Consider the following 18358-nt stretch of genomic DNA (forward strand, 5'->3'; position numbering starts at 1 on the left):
AGTCTATTTCTCAGTATGCTTGATACAAGAGAGTCAAAGAGCTCAAGCTCTACAGCAACTGCATTACAGAGAAATTTTTGCTGCCGTTGTTAAAAATAAGTCATGTACGCCCATGGCAAGACAACTCCAGCTGTATGGAATCCCTTCCTTATCATATGTTTTGCATACGTCAATTATTAAGAAAAGATAATTAACGGAAAGAGCAGATGGCTTTCCACCGATTTTAAAAGCCACATAAACAAAATTATATGCTACAGATGGGCAGTGCGGTTCATCTAAAAACGTACGTCACGGAGGAGGAAATGGCAACCCACTGCAGTACTCTTGCCTGGAGAATCCCACGGACAGAGGAGCCTGGCAGGCTGTACAGTCAGTCCATGGGTTCACAAGAGAGTTAAGACGTGACTGAGCACACACACAGCAGAAGACAGGATCACAGAACGTGGGACAGAACGTCAGACGACATGGAAACTGAGTAAGATATGGAAACTGAGTAACAGATATCCGTAAGAATGGACAAACGGGAAAGACAATTCAGGAACACAGGGACAAATAAAAAAGACCGCCCCTAACCTCCAATTAAAATAAATAAATTTATATTAAAAAAAAATACCTCCCCAAAACAAACAAAAGAAAGGACATCAATGAGTTGGAGGACACTGTGGTGAATGAAATGAGTCGCAGACAAATGAGAGTCCCTTGGACTGCAAGGAGATCCAGCCAGTCCATCCTAAAGGAAATTAGTCCTGAATGTTCACTGGACGGACTGATGCTGAAGCTGAAACTCCAATGCTTTGGCCACCTGATGGGAAGAGTTGACTCACTGGAAAAGACCCTGACGCTGGGAAAGACTGAAGGCGGGAGAAGAAGGGGGATGAGATGGTTGGATGGCATCACCGACTCAACGGACATGAGTTTGAGTAAAGTCCAGGAGTTGGTGATGGACAGGGAGGCCTGGCACGCTGTGGTCCATGGGGGGTTGTAAAGAGTCGGAAACAACTGAGCGAATGAACTGACTGACCATGTATGTGTGGAATCTAAGAAACACAAGACATTCATGAACAGAAGAGAAAAGAAGCAGACTCAGAGATACAGAGCAGAAACCAGCAGTGACCAGGGAGGAGAAGGAAGGGGCAGGGGCAACACAGCAGGAAGGGGCTCGGAGGCACAAGTTACGATGTGTAAACTGCATAAGCTACAAGGATACACATTGCATATCACAGGAAATACAGGTGAGACACGTGCCTCACAGGAAACGCAGCCAATCTTCTGAAATAACTGTAAGTGGAGCATAACCTTGAAAAGTTGTATAAAATGTAAAAATTAAAATAGAAAGCACTTGAGAGAAAAATAAAAAATGGTTTTAAATGCCCATCAAGGGAATTTCCTGGTAGTCCAGTGGTTAGGACTCTTGTGATTTTGCTGACAAGAGCCCAGCTTCGATCTCTGGTTGCGGAATTTAGACCAATTCTGGAACTGAAGATTGTTATTGGTCCTCAGTCGTGTGCGACTCTTTGCGACCCCATGGACTGCAGCACGCCAGGATTCCCTGTCCATCACCGTCTCCCAGAGCTTGCTCAAACTCGCGTCCGTCGAGTCGGTGATGCCATCCAACCATCTCATCCTCTGTCATCCCCTTCTCCTCCCACCTTCAACCTTTCCCAGCATCGGGGTCTTTTCCAATGAGTCCGTTCTCTGCATCAGGTGGCCAAAGTATTAGAGCTTCAGCCTCAGTCCTTCCAATGAATATTCAGGGTTGATTTCATTTAGCATGGACTGGTTAGAGCTCCTTGCAGTCCAAGGGACGCTCAAGAATCTTCCCCAAGACCACCGTTCAAAGGCAACAAGTCATGATTAACTCTACCTGAAACAATCAAGACGATGCTGGTCCAACCACCCATGACCAATTTCAGGATGACTGTCAGAGCTGACTCTGCTGTTTCTCCAAGGAGCCCCCTACCTCTGCTGGTGGCCCCCCTGAAACTCCCCTTCAAAAGTTCTTGTCCACTGCTGGGCAGAGTGGGAGATGGCTTTTGGACTTGAGTCCATTTTCTCCCCTAGGTGGCCAGCATGCAAAATAAAGCAAAGTTTCCTTCCAATGAACACATAGGTCTTGAGTACTGCATTTTGATCAGTGAGCCTGACTTCAGTAACACCCCTGCAGTAGGATCCTGTATTCTCGGTTCTCAAGAGAACCCAGAATACTTACATAGCGGGGGGAGTATTTATGGCATTCCTTATGCCTGGAAAGCCACTACATGGTTTCCTAAATGTGATCAGGATGCGGCAGATGGTGGGGACTGATGGAAAAATAAATGAGGAACGAAACTCGCGGAAGGCTTCCAGGAAACACTCTTGAGTTTGTTGAAAGCTTCGGAAACCAAACCAGAAGACCCAAGACCTTCCCTGTAAATTTAGGAGGCAGCTGCCTCCCACGGGCAGCTTTCAGGTCAACAGAACACAGAAGAGTCAACTCAAGAACAGGAATAGTCTCAATATAGAACAGAATACACTGTGAGCTCCATTGTTTGGAACAATCGGCAGGAACAACGATACCATGTCTGAAAACATCTGCTAGCCGACTTTCACACATTATAGAAATATTTTAGACCTACGTCTGCTCACGTGTATTCAAACGCTGCTCGTGGACTGTAAAAAGCTTAAAGTGCATGCTAGTAATAAAAAATAATGATAAAATTAATACAAGTTTTATGTGGCATTAACAACCTAAAATAACAAGAAAGCCCCCTTCCATGGGATTATTTGCCAAGTTCAGAAGTTGAAGAAACAGGGAAAGGTGACTTTTAATGATTTCTGTAAAAATTTTTTGCCCCAACGGAGAAGGAAATGGCAACCCACTCCAGGATTCTTGCCTGTAGAATTCCATGGACAGAGGGGCCTGGTGGGCTACACTCCACGGGATGGCAAATAATTGAACACGACCGAGGCAGTTGCAGTTTCATTCATTAAATTGGTTTTTACTATAGTGACTTTCTTTTATGAGTAACACACTATCTCATGCTGCTGCTAAGTCGCTTCAGTCGTGTCCAACTCTGTGTGACCCCATAGACGCAGCCCACCAGGCTCCCCGGTCCCTGGGGTTCTCCAGGCAAGAACACCGGAGTGGGTTGCCATTTCCATCTCCAATGCAGGAAAGTGGGTTGCCATTTCCATCTCCAATGCAGGAAAGTGAAAAGTGAAAGTGAAGTCGCTCAGTTGTGCCCGACTCTTAGCGACCCCATGGACTGCAGCCCACCAGGCTCCCCAGTCCCTGGGATTCTCCAGGCAAGAACACTGGAGTGGGTTGCCATTTCCATCTCCAATGATGAAAGTGAAAAGTGAAAGTGAAGTCGCTCAGTTGTGCCCGACTCTTAGCGACCCCATGGACTGCAGCCCACCAGGCTCCTCTGTCCACGGGATTTTCCAGGCAAGAGTACTGGAGTGGGGTGCCATTGCCTTCTCCAATACTATACTGACTTTCTTTTATCAATTACAGACTATCTCATCAGATCAGATCAGATCAGTTGCTCAGTCGTGTCCGACTCTTTGTGACCGCATGAATCGCAGCACGCCAGGCCTCCCTGTCCATCACCAACTCCCGGAGTTCACTCAGACTCACGTCCATCGAGTCAGTGATGCCATCCAGCCATCTCATCCTCTGTCGTCCCCTTCTCCTCCTGCCCCCAATCCCTCCCAGCATCAGGGTCTTTTCCAATGAGTCAACTCTTCCCATGAGGTGGCCAAAGTACTGGTGTACCCTAAATTGGTCAATACACATTTTCTTTACCCTTAAGGGAAAAAAAAAGATATATACTTACATTCAACCATATGAAAACACGGTTTTCTGTGTGTGAAATGTAGGCTATCTTTAAACTGACAGCAACCTATAAATCTTATGTTGAATAAACTTAAATGTAATTAAAAAAAAAAAAATTTGCTCCAAAACAGGACTCCATTTGAGCGAAAAGAAATGAACTCTCAGATGTGTTAAGGGTACAGACTACCAACAGACTCATGGAAGCAAATACAGAGACTTAAATACTTTGGGAAACTATAATGTGGAAGAAGTTGGTTCCTTACACAACAGGGAAAAGAGGCACTATTTAGTAAGTGGATTGGGAAAATCCATCCATTAAAAAAAAAAAATCCCTACCATACTTCACCTATCAATAAATGACAAAGGCTTTAGCATTTTGATGTAAAAATAAATAAAACCAGAAAGCATGTTGAGCATTAAATAATTTGGATGAAACCCCAAGCAACGCCTGAGTGTGAGAAAAGATAAATTTGATGAAGTTAAATTTTTTAGAATTATATATGTTGTTACATGCATGCAGAGATACATAGATACATAAATATTTTGAGAAAAAGTATGTATATATATGTCATTGTTCAGTCGCTCAGTCGTCTCTGACTCTTTGAGATCCCATCAACTGTAGCCCGCCAGGCTCCTCTCTCCATGGGATTCTCCAGGCAAGAATACTGCAGTGGGTTGCCATGCCCTCCTCCAGGGGATCTTCCCCACCCAGGGATCGAACCCGTGGCCCATGCATTGGAAGGTGGATTCTTTATCGCTTAGTACCACCTGAAGACAGAGAAGGCAATGGCACCCCACTCCAGTACTCTTGCCTGGAAAATCCCATGGACGGAGGAGCCTGGTGGGCTGCCGTCCATGGGGTCGTGAAGAGTCGGACACGACTGAGCGACTTCACTTTCACTTTTCACTTTCCTGCATTGGAGAAGGAAATGGCAACCCACTCCAGTGTTCTTGCCTGAAGAACCCCAGGGACGGGGGAGCCTGGTGGGCTGCCGTCCACGGGGTCGTGAAGAGTCGGACACGACTGAAGCGACTTAGCAGCAGCAGCAGCAGCACCTGAAGAAGTGAAGTGAAAGTCGCTCAGTCATGTCCGACTCTTTGCAGGACCATGGGCTATACAGCCCATGGAATTCTCCAGACCAGAATACGGAAGGGGGTGGCCTTTCCCTTCTCCAGGGGATCTTCCCAACTCACGGATCGAACCCAGGTCTCCCTGCATTGCAGGCGGATTCTTTACCAGCTGAGCCACCAAGGAAGCCCAAGAAGACTGGAATGGGTAGCCTATCCCTTCTCTAGAGGATCTTCCCGACCCAGGAATCAAACCAGGGTCTCCTGAATTGCAGGCGGATTCTTTATGAACTAAGCTATCAGGGAAGCCTCGTACCACCTACTATGTATAAAATAAATTATTAATGAGAACCCACTGTTTAGCACAGAGAACTTGACGCAATGCTCTGTGATGACCTAAATGGGAAGGGAATCCAAAAAAGAGAGGGAACATATGAATATGTACAGCTGACTTGCTCTGCCGCAGAGCAGACACTAACACCGTCATAAAGCCACTATATACTCCAGTAAAAATTAATTAAAAAAAAAAAATGAAAAGAGAACCCTCCCAGGCACGCAGCACTCCAAGGTCTGTACAGATCTTCAGTGAGAGCTGGAGACCTCTCTTGGAGGGGCTGGCTGCCCCTTGGCTGTCCCCAGCCGCCAAGAGCTGACAAAGACCTTCCACCACCGTAAGGAAGGCAAATCCATCCAACCGGTATCCCAGAGCGGGTCGTAAAACATTAACAGCCGCACGCTACAGCCCTGGCAATTTTGACCCAACGGTTGTAAAAGAAGGGAAAAAAAAAAAAAAAAACCAGAACTAACCCCCCCACCCCAAAAAAAAAGAAAAGAAAACCAACCCTGGACCCTGGACCAACCTTTGGTCAAAGTACTAATGTTGAGAGACTGTGAATACAGGCTGGAGAAAACCATGACTCCCCACAAAGACAGCACGGTCATAAACATGCTCTAAAATGTACAGATGACTGGTGCGTGTCACGGTGAAGAATGGGAACGAAGAGAAGAAAAGGATCACGTTTTTAATGCACAGATGTGCTGGAAAAGAGACCCACGGTTGGCCTTCTGCGTGCGTGCTAAGCTGCCAAAATCGTGTCTGACTCTTCAGCAGCTCCATGAACTGTAGCCCGCCAGGCTCCTCCATCCGTGGGATTCGCCAGGCAAGAAATACTGGAGTGGGTTGCCATGCCCTCTTCCAGGGGATGTTCCTGACCCAGGGATCGAACCCGCGTCTCCTGTACTGGCAGGCGGGTTCTTGACCACCAGTGCGACCCGGCAAGCCCGCAGCGTTCTTCGAGGCCCTCCCAACCATTCGGTTCCTGGTGAAACTGGAAACGCAGAGCTTGGACTTTATGTGGGAAGAGAAAAAGATTTGGAGTGGTCACGTAGAGCGTTGCCACAAACACAAACCAAAGTCCATGCCTGCGTCCGGAACGGTTCTGCCAAATGTGCCAAAGCGGTCTCTGACCGTGACCACAGTGAGAGATCTGGAAAGCAGGAACTACGGGTTCTCTGATAAAGGGGCCGACAGAAAGAAGAGATGGTTGGATGGCATCACCGACTCGACGGACATGAGTCTGAGCAAGCTCCAGGAGTTGGTGATGGACAGGGAAGCCTGGCGTGCTGCAGTCCATGGGGTCACAAAGAGTCAGACACGACTGAGCGACTGAACTAACAGAGCCCCGATTCTCTTTAAAATGACATTCTGAAAAACAGCCTAAAAGTCTCACTATTAGGATACCAGAGGCCCCCTTCCTCAGGGGTAGCAGGAAAAGACAAGAAATTCCAAGAAAAAAAAAAAGCCAAGGAGCTAAACATCTGGCCACTGGGAAATGCAGAGCTCTTGGGTATCAGGATGTACTCTGCAAGAATTGAATCCTACCCTCCTACCTTTCAGGCATCTGGGCCGAGATTCTCCACGTGGACAAAAATAAGCACAGTGGACAAGAAGTGCCAGAATTCAGAACTCATTGGGCCAAATTATTCTTTGTTCCTCCCTCACTTACTGGAATGACATCATTTAAACAGCGCTGCCTTTTCTGGATTTCTTCCCCACCCCCCCCCCCACACCTTCCTCTAAGACACTGGTGTTTAAACAGCCTGCACACAGACTCTGATTCATGAGGAAGAATGATTGTTCAGCCAGTGGCTTTCCAAGACACGGCCCCCCCGCCCCCCACCTCCACCCCAGGGGAACCGTAAACGCTGAATTTGCAGCCGGCTCAAAGCCAGACCTTTGTAACCCAGATACCAAAAGCTGGAGTCTGTTCTCCGCGATGTTCTTGAGAACTGAAAAAGGTTTCTGGGGAAATGTGAAACCCAGCCCCAGTGGCAGCTGCCAGGGTCAGCGGGTAGAGAGGAAAGGAGGAGGGGGAGAGAACGGGTCACTCATATAAGGTTTCAGTTCTGAGTACAATGGATCCTCAAGAGCTGCTGGGGAACACACCGGTCTATGTAACAGGGAAGAGGCCAATCTGATTCCATATTAAATCTGTTCTTTTTTAACTTCTGTGTTTCCTCTGCTTTCTCCGGCTGTCTCTGCACCATATGTAAAAGAATTCTGTCTCTAGCCTGAAATATACATAGTAGCACATCCTCAAGGCTCTTGACTTTCAGAGTGTAACAGTGTTCCACTCCTAAAGAGAGAAAAAGCTGCAGAACAGACCACAACATTTGTCCATTGGAGGTTTACAGGAACTCAGTTGGGGGGGGCGGGGCCTGACCCACTGGACAGCCACAAGAACAAAGGATTCCAGCACCAAGACTTTTGTAACAAGTAATCACACTCTCCCTTCCTCCTGCCTTTAAAACTGCTTTGCTGACACCATTCCAGGCGCTAGGGGGATTTTTTTTACCACAAGCTACTGGTCTCCTTGCTCGGCCCCGCAATAAAACCCTTCTCAGCTCCAAAGTCTGACATTTTTTAGTTTGTTTCGCCTCACTACTCGTCGGGCACACAAACTTGTGTTCAGTAACATCTATACGTAACAACTGTCCATGCTAAAGGAAACCAAACCCTGAACACCCACTGGAAGGCCTGATGCTGAAGCTCCAATACTTTGGCCACCTGATGTGAAGACCCAACTCATTAGAAAACACCATGATTAACCCTGGGAAAGACTGAGGGCAGGAGAAGCAGCGGGTAACAGAGGACGAGATGCTTGGAAGGCATCACCGACTCAGCGGACATGAGTTTGAGTAAGCGCCGGGAGATAGTGAAGGGCAGGGAAGCCTGGCGTGCCGCAGTCCATGGGGTCGCAGAGATGGTCACAACTTACCAGCTGAACAACAACAAAATAGATAACACTCAACACTTTATTGAGGGTAGATCTCATGTGATGTGTTCCTTACCGATTCTTTCCTTAAATCGTAGGAACGTTTCAGGTAATTTTAACTAGAAATAAGCAAAAATGAAAAACGAGGACATATTCAGACAGAGATAGAAAAATATTGTAAACACTATGTGGAGTCTAAAAAGAAATTATACAAATGAACTTATTTACAAAACAGGAACAGACTCACAGACTTAGAGAAGAACTTACGCTTATCCGGGGGAAGAGATAGTTAGGGAGTCTGGGATGGACATGGACACACTGCTCTATTTAACATGGAGAACCAGCAAGGACCTGCTGTCCAGCACAGGGAACTCTGCTCAATACTCTGTAATAACCTTATGGTTCCCAGGGGGAAGGATGGGAGAAGAGATAGTTAGGGAGTCTGGGATGGACATGGACACACGGCTGTATTTAACATGGAGAACCAGCAAGGACCTGCTGGACAGCACAGGGAACTCTGCTCAATACTCTGTAATCACCTTATGGTCACCAGGGTGAAGGATGGGGAAAGGGACAGTCAGGGAGTTTGGGATGGGCATGGACACACTGCTGTATGTAACATGGAGAACCAGCAAGGACCTGCTGGACAGCACATGGAACTCTGCTCAGTGTCAGGTGGCAGCCTGGATGGGAGGGGAGTTTGGGGGAGCATGGATACATGTGTATGTCTGGCTGAGTCCCTTTGCTGTTCACCTAAAACTATCATAATATACTTAATTGGCTACACCTCAATTCCAGTTGAGCTATTTCAAATCCTGGAAGATGATGCTGTGAAAGTGCTGCACTCAATATGCCAGCAAACTTGGAAAACTCAGCAGTGGCCACAGGACTGGAAAAGGGCACTTTTCATTCCAGTCCCAAAGAAAGGCAATGCCAAAGAATGCTCAAACTACCGCACAACTGCACTCATCTCACATGTTAGTAAAGTCATGCTCAAAATTCTCCAAGCCAGGCTTCAGCAATACATGAACCGTGAACTTCCAGATGTTCAAGCTGGTTTTATAAAAGGCAAAGGAACCAGAGATCAAATTGCCAACATCCGCTGGATCATCAGAAAAGCAAGAAAATTCCAGAAAATCATCTATGTCTGCTGTATTGACTATGCCAAAGCCTTTGACTGTGTGGAAAATTCTAAAAGAGATGGGAATACCAAACCACCTGAGCTGCCTCTTGATAAACCTGTATGCAGGTCAGGAAGCAACAGTTAGAACTGGACATGGAACAACAGACTGGTTCCAAATAGTGAAAGGAGGATGTCAAGGCTGTATATTGTCACCCTGCTTATTTAACTTATATGCAGAGTACATCATGAGAAATGCTGGACTGGAGGAAGCACAAGCTGGAATCAAGATTGCCGGGAGAAATATCAATAACCTCAGATATGCAGATGACACCACCCTTATGGCAGAAAGTGAAGAGGAACTCAAAAGCCTCTTGATTAAGTGAAAGAGGAGAGTGAAAATGTTGGCTTAAAGCTCAACATTCAGAAAACTAAGATCATGGCATCTGATCCCATCACTTCATGGGAAACAGATGGGAAATAGTGGAAACCGTGTCAGACTTTATTTGTGGGGCTCCAAAATCACTGCAGATGGTGATTGCAGCCATGAACTTAAAAGACGCTTACTATTTGGAAGGAAAGTTATGACCAACCTAGACAGCATATTAAAAAACAGAGACATTACTTTGTCAGCAAAGGTCCGTCTAGTCAGGGCTATGGTTTTTCCAGTGGTCACGTATGGATGTGAGAGTTGGACCATAAAGAAAGCTGAGAGGCAAAGAATTGATGCTTTTGAACTGTGGTGTTGGAGAAGACTCTTGAGAGTCCCTTGGACTGCAAGGAGATCCAACCAATCCATTCTGAAGGAGATCAGCCCTGGGATTTCTTTGGAAGGAATGATGCTACTAAAGCTGGAACTCCAGTACTTTGGCCACCTCATGCAAAGAGTTGACTCATTGGAAAAGCCTCTGATGCTGGGAGGGATTGCGGGCAGGAGGAAAAGGCGACGACAGAGGATGAGATGGCTGGATAGCATCACTGACTGGATGGACGTGAGTCTGAGTAAACTCCAGGAGTTGGTGATGGACAGGGAGGCCTGGCGTGCTGTGATTCATGGGGTCGTAAAGAGTCGGACACGACTGAGCGACTGAACTGAACTGAACGACAGAAAATAAGAAGCTTAATTTAAAAAGTTTAATCATATACACATTACTATACATAAAACAGGCAATCAGGGTCTACTGTACTTAATACTCTGTAATGACCTATATGGAAAAAGAATTTTAAAGAGTGGATATATGTTGAACAAAACATAAATCCTAAAGTGTGGGCTGATGGAAAAATTGTGGGTGGAACACAAAACCCTGTTTCTGTCCTTACCACGCTCAATGACCCTCTTATTTTCACATCAAAAGCAGTACCCATTAAAGCTTGAAGTGTTAGGGAAGGGTTAAAACCATCATTGAAAATTTAAAGGAACAGGGGCTATTAATTCCCTCCAACAGTCCCTACAACACTCCTCTTTTGGCTGTAAAAGAGTCAATTGATAAATGGAGACTTGTTCAAGATTTACGAATAAGTAGGGTCTAATCTTTATACTATATTGTCTGAAATTCCTGAACGAGCCAAATATTTTTCAGTCGTTGATTTGAAGCTTGCTTTCTAGAATTGAACCTATACTAAAATACCCTGTACCTATGACTTTTAAGACAATTGAGAGGTTTCTTGGGCATTATAGGCTATTGCTTCAATCCCCATGGAAAAGGAATGTCAAAAAGCAAAATGGCTGTCTGGGGAGGCCTTACAAATAGCTGTGAAAAGAAGAGAAGTGAAAAGCAAAGAAGAAAAGATTTCCCATTTGAATGCAGAGTTCCAAAGAACAGCAAGAAGAGATAAGCCTTCCTCAGCGAACAATGCAAAGAAATAGAGGAAAACAACAGAATGGGAAAGACTAGAGATCTCTTCAAGAAAATCAGAGATACCAAGGGAACATTTCATGCAAAGATGGGCTCGATAAAGGACAGAAATGGTATGGACCTAACAGAAGCAGAAGATATTAAGAAGAGGTGGCAAGAATACACAGAAGAACTGTACAAAAAAGATCTTCACGACCCAGATAATCACGATGGTGTGATCACTGACCTAGAGCCAGACATCCTGGAATGTGAAGTCAAGAGGGCCTTAGAAAGCATCACTACGAACAAAGCTAGTGGAGGTGATAGAATTCCGGTTGAGCTATTTCAAATCCTGAAAGATGATGCTGTGAAAGTCCTGCACTCAATATACCAGTAAATTTGGAAAACTCAGCAGTGGCCACAGGACTGGAAAAGGTCAGGTTTCTTTCTTTTTTTTTAATTTTATTTTTTAACTTTACAACATTGTATTGGTTTTGCCATATATCGAAATGAATCCGCCACAGGTATACATGTGTTCCCCATCCTGAACCATCCTCCCTCCTCCCTCCCCATACCATCCCTCTGGGTCATCCCAGTGCACCAGCCCCAAGCATCCAGTATCGTGCATCGAACCTGGACTGGTGACTCGACTCGTTTCATATATGATATTATATGTATTTCAATGCCATTCTCCCAAATCATCCCACCCTCTCCCTCTCCCACAGAGTCCAAAAGACTGTTCTATACATCAGTGTCTCTTTTGCTGTCTCGAACACAGGGTTATTGTTACCATCTTCCTAAATTCCATATATATGCGTTAGTGTACTGTATTGGTGTTTTTCTTTCTGGCTTACTTCACTCTGTATAATAGGCTCCAGTTTCATCCACCTCATTAGAACTGATTCAAATGTATTCTTTTTAATGGCTGAGTAATACTCCATTGTGTATATGTACCACTGCTTTCTTATCCATTCATCTGCTGATGGACATCTAGGTTGCTTCCATGTCCTGGCTATTATAAACAGTGCTGCGATGAACATTGGGGTACACGTGTCTCTTTCCATTCTGGTTTCCTCAGTGTGTATGCCCAGCAGTGGGATTGCTGGATCATAAGGCAGGTCTATTTCCAGTTTTTTAAGGAATCTCCACACTGTTCTCCATAGTGGCTGTACTAGTTTGCATTCCCACCAACAGTGTAAGAGGGTTCCCTTTTCTCCACACCCTCTCCAGCATTTATTGCTTGTAGACTTTTGGATCGCAGCCATTCTGACTGGCGTGAAATGGTACCTCATAGTGGTTTTGATTTGCATTTCTCTGATAATGAGTGATGTTGAGCATCTTTTCATGTGTTTGTTAGCCATCTGTATGTCTTCTTTGGAGAAATGTCTATTTAGTTCTTTGGCCCATTTTTTGATTGGGTCATTTATTTTTCTGGAATTGAGCTGTAGGAGTTGCTTGTATATTTTTGAGATTAGTTGTTTGTCAGTTGCTTCATTTGCTATTATTTTCTCCCATTCTAAAGGCTGTCTTTTCACCTTGCTTATAGTTTCCTTTGTTGTGCAGAAGCTTTTAAGTTTAATTAGGTCCCATTTGTTTATTTTTGCTTTTATTTCCAATATTCTGGGAGGTGGGTCATAGAGGATCCTGCTGTGATGTATGTCAGACAGTGTTTTGCCTATGTTCTCCTCTAGGAGTTTATAGTTTCTGGTCTTACGTTTAGATCTTTAATCCATTTTGAGTTTATTTTTGTGTATGGTGTTAGAAAGTGCTCTAGTTTCATTCTTTTACAAGCGGTTGACCAGTTTTCCCAGCACCACTTGTTAAAGAGATTGTCTTTAATCCATTGTATATTCTTGCCTCCTTTGTCAAAGATAAGGTGTCCATATGTGCGTGGATTTATCTCTGGGCTTCTATTTTGTTCCATTGATCTATATTTCTGTCTTTGTGCCAGTACCATACAGTCTTGATGACTGTGGCTTTGTAGTAGAGCCTGAAGTCAGGCAGGTTGATTTCTCCGGTTCCATTCTTCTTTCTCAGGATAGCTTTGGCTATTCGAGGTTTTTGTATTTCCATACAAATTGTGAAATTATTTGTTCTAGCTCTGTGAAGAATACCGTTGGTAGCTTGATAGGGATTGCATTGAATCTATAAATTGCTTTGGGTAGTATACTCATTTTCACTATATTGATTCTTCCAATCCATGAACATGGTATATTTCTCCATCTATTAGTGTCCTCTTTGATTTCGTTCACCAGAAAAAGGTCAGTTTTCATTCCAATCCCAAACAGAAGCAATGCCGAAGAATGCTCAAACTACCGCACAATTGCACTCATCTCACACGCTAGCAAAGTAATGCTCAAAATTCTCCAAGCAAGCCTTCAGCAATACGTGAACAGTGAACTTCCAGTCGTTCAAGCTGGTTTTAGAAAAGGCAGAGGAACCAGAGACCAAATTGCCAACATCCGGTGGACCATCGAAAAAGCAAGAGTTCCAGAAAAACATCTATTTCTGCTTCATTGACTATGCCAAAGCCTTGGACTGTGTGGATCACAATAAACTGTGGAAAATTCTGAAACAGATGGGAATACCAGACCACCTGACCTGCCTCTTGAGAAATCTGTATGCAGGTCAGGAAGCAACAGTTAGAACTGGACATGGAACAACAGACTGGTTCCAAATAGGAAAAGGAGTACGTCAAGGCTGTATATTGTCACATATACAGCCTGCTTATTTAACTTCTATGCAGAGTACATCATGAGAAATGCTGGGCTGGTAGAAGCACAAGTTGGAATCAAGATTGCTGGGAGAAATATCAATAACCTCAGATATGCAGATGACACCACCCTTATGGCAGAAAGTGAAGAGGAACTAAAGAGCCTCTTGATGAAGGTGAAAAGAGAAGAGTGAAAAAGCTGGCTTAAAGCTCAACATTCAGAAAACGAAGATCATGGCATCTGATCCCATCACTTCATGGGAAATAGATGGGTAAACAGTGGAAACCGTGTCAGACTTTATTTTTCTGGGCTCCAAAATCACTGCAGATGGTGACTGCAGCCATGAACTTAAAAGTCGCTTACTCCTTGGAAGGAAAGTTATGACCAACCTAGAAAGCATATTAAAAAGCAGAGACATTACTTTGTCAACAAAGGTCCAATCTAGTCAGGGCTATGGTTTTTACAGTGGTCATGTATGGATGTGAGAGTTGGACTATAAGGAAAGCTGAGTGCTGAAGAATTGATGCTTTTGAACTGTGGTGTTGGAGAAGACTCTTGAGAGTCCCTTGGACTGCAAGGAGATCCAACCAGTCCATCCTAAAGGAGATCAGTCCTGGGTGTTCATTGGAAGGACTGATGTTGAAGCTGCAACTCCACTACTTTGGCTACCTGATGCAAATAACTGACTCATCTGAAAAGACCCTGATGCTGGGAAAGATTGAGGGCAGGAGGAGAAGGGGACGACAGAGGATGAGATGGCTGGATGGCATCACCAACTCAATGGACATGGGTTTGGGTGGATGCCAGGAGTTGGTGATGGACGGGGAAGCCTGGCGTGCTGCGGTTCACGGGGTCACAAAGAGTCAGATACGACTGAGCAACTGAACTGAACTGAAAGTTCCTAAGTTTACTAATGGGCAAAATCTTACCATACTGACTTCTCAAGATGGAAGTGGGATCTTAAACTCTCAAGTTCAGAGCAACAATGCTCCACCTTTAAGGCTACTGTAACTCAAGGGGTGTCAAAACCTGTAGGAATAGAATATCATTTACACTGTTCCTGGAGACCCCAATCTTCAGGAAAAGCTAAAAAGGCTGATCACATGATGAAGAGGCGTCTGCGTAAGCTAACTCGGGAAACGCAAGAAAGTTGCTTTCAAGTTTCACCAGTGGTTTTAACGAGGGCTCAAATTGTTCCTAAGAAGGGACTGTCTCTATGACAGAACGCTTTCGTGAGCAGATATTGTCACAGATCCCGAAGCCTTAAAATTAACTATGTGACTCAGCTTTCAGCTTTTGAACTACCCCATCAATTGAAGGCTTCCCATGGTGGGTTTCTGCGCCTCAAGTAAAGGACTTTCCTCAGCTCCGTGATGACATCTAACAATCCTAAGATAGTGTACCTTAACTATGGATATAATGTAACTTTTAATTTTGATTATGTTTTAACTTGGCTTCATGACTACTCTGCCTTACATCTGTAACTGTATAACGTGGTTTGTTTGTAACTGTTTGAAAGCTTTGACGTCACAAGTGGTTGTCCAGGCTCCTTCCAGTGGCACAACCTCCTTCAACTTATCATCTTGGGGTCCCTGGATCAGAGACCCTCAACATGAGGGTCAGGAGAATATGTTGCCTCAACAATTTAGGGATGATGCCCCTCAACAGCAGGAAGCAGTTATGGAATGAAAACGATACCCCTTTCCCTTGGCAACATAATTCTCTTAAAAGAAAAGGGGGGATTGAGCGAGTCAGTTCCTAGGCAGATTGATGTCTGGGGTCCCCGAGGAGGAGATGGGTCTGCGGCTTTCAAAGAGGAGACAGGGGTCTGGAATTCTCAGGGAGGAGGAAAGGACAAACGCCTTTTTTTTCCCCACATTCCTTTGTCTTAGTCACATAAAACTAAGCTGGGAAGTAATGGTTACAAAACAAACAACTCAGTTGAATTCTGCACTAAGGATTATATAAACCAGTGCATCCTGCTTGAGGACAGTTTCTCCTTCCTGAAAACCTTCTGACTAATCCTGATATCTCAGAATGTGTATGATGGGAGTGGGTCTGGTAAGATCTTCCTATTGATAAGTTCCAATCCTCCCATCTTAAAAGGTAAAGTGTGGGAGTGGGTCTGGTAAAATTTTTTTACAACCTTGAGACATTCTTTTGCTTTATTGTAATAACCAATTAAAAAAGTGTATAACTCCCTTGCTAACAGTAACGGGGAGGGGGGGTGGGCAACTCTCCATCCCCCTTCTGAGGTCTATGGCAGAAGCTTTCTCAGCCGCTTTTCATACTTTAATAAAACTCTGCTACACACACACACACACACACACACACACAAAGAGAGTGGATACATGTATAACTGATACAGTTCACTGGAACTACTGCAACATTGTAACTCAACTATCAGATCAGATCAGATCAGATCAGTCGCTCAGTGGTGTCCGACTGTTTGCAACCCCATGAATCGCAGCACGCCAGGCCTCCCTGTCCATCACCAACTCCCGGAGTTCACTCAGACTCACACTATACTCCAATTAAAAAAAATTTTTTTTTAAGTTTCTCTGAACTTGTAGCTTCACCAGGTTCTAAAACAGCCTCTGGTCTGTATTTTTGGAAGGTAATTTGCGGTAATAAATGTGACCCGGGTTGACAGACCCAGGTTCAAGCAGCTCAGGGCTTTTTGCCTTAAGGCAAACCAAAGCGTCCAATTCTCCGTATCAGTATGGTGACTGGGGGTCTTCGGCATCCAATGCTGAATACCGAGAACCTACTTCTTTGTTTCTTCATGTAGTATTTTTATTACTGAGATGTCGTGTGGTACAATGGAATGAGTGCGGATCAAATGGGAGTTGGAATCTCAGCTCCAAGATCTATTAACTATGAGACTCTGCGTGACTAACTTAAGTCTTTCTCAGCCTCCATTTCGCTACCTTTAAAGGAGACAGGGGGAGGAGAAAATAAGTATTTGTTAAATGTTAAATCATAGCATCCGCCCAGGAGTGGAATTGCTGGATCTCATGGTAGTTCTTGATTCCCCTGGAGAAGGAAATGCCAACCCACTCCAGTGTTCTTGCCTGGAGACTCCCAGGGACGGGGGAAGCCAACCCACTCCAGTGTTCTTGCCTGGAGAATCCTGGGGACAGAGGAGCCCGGGGGCTACAGTCGGTGGGGTCACAGAGAGTCGGATGTGACTGCGCACATCAACGATACTTCTACTTTTTACGTTTGAGGCCCCTCCATGCCGTTTTGCACCCTGGCTGCACCACTCTGCATTCCCACCCACGGCGCACGAGGGTTCCCTTTCCTCCACACGGTCACCAACATTTGTCACCTCTCGTCTTGCTGATAAAAGCCATTCTGACGGGTGTGAGTTAATACCTCACTGTGGGTTTGAGTTCCATTTGGAAAAAGAGATCTGGAGCCGCGTGTTCATTGCAGCATGACTCACGACAGCCTAGAGATGGAAACAATCTCAGTGTCTGTACACAGATGCATGGATGAAGAAGACGCGGTAGATACATGCCACGGAATATTACTCAGCCATAAAAAGGAAATCCTGCCATTTTTCCACCATGGAAATGGACCTGGAGGGCATTATTAACTGAAATAAGTTAGACAGACAAACAAACACTGTATGATCTCATTTATATGTGGAATCTAAAAAGGCTAATTAAAAAAAAAAAGAGTGAAATGGTGGTTATCAAGGGAATGCCTCAGTCACGTCCGACTCTTTGTGACCCCACAGACTGTAGCCCCACCAGACTCCTCTGTCCATGGGTTTCTCCAGGCAAGAATACTAGAGTGGGATGCCATTCCCTTCTCCAGGAGATCTTACCAACAGAGATAAAACCCATGTTTCCTGCATCCCAGGCAGATTCTTTATGGTCTGAGCCATCAGAGAAGCCCTGTGAAATCTGATACTCAGCTGCAACAATGTGATTCAAGTGTTATAAATCACACAAGGGTTTGACTTACAGTGAAAAAGGCATGATTTTTTTTTTAAACCAAACTGCAAAGGTGACTTGGAAAGTTGGGTGTCAAGCCATGCTATGTGAGTGAGTGAGGAGAAGGAAATTTTAAAATATTTTTGTAATGACAAAGATGAAGGAACACTTTGAACAAGCTGCAAAGGTGACTTAGTAAAGACACCACAGGCCACCAGATGAGAGGCTGGCAAACCCGGCCCCCCAGCCTCCGTTTATAAATAAAACTTTATTTCAACACAGCCACACCCCTTCATTTTACACACTGCCTGAGGCTGGTTTTGCACACTGCACAGAGAATGCCAAAAATACTGGCCATCTGCAGAAGAAAATACAGTGCTGTATCATATACCTGCAACTTGTTTTAAAGGAGTAGAAGGTGAAAGACCTCAGCACAAGAAAAACATTTTGTAACTGTGTAAGGGGATGGATGCTACCAAGATGTACTAGAGTCTTTTTTCTTTCTTTGTTTTGCTTTATATACACATATAGAATGACTTATGTTGTAAACCTGAAACAAAGATAATTTTGTGGTCACTTACATCT

This window comes from Bubalus bubalis, chromosome X (genome assembly GCF_019923935.1).
Source record: "Bubalus bubalis isolate 160015118507 breed Murrah chromosome X, NDDB_SH_1, whole genome shotgun sequence".
NCBI classification, from domain to species: domain Eukaryota; kingdom Metazoa; phylum Chordata; class Mammalia; order Artiodactyla; family Bovidae; genus Bubalus; species Bubalus bubalis.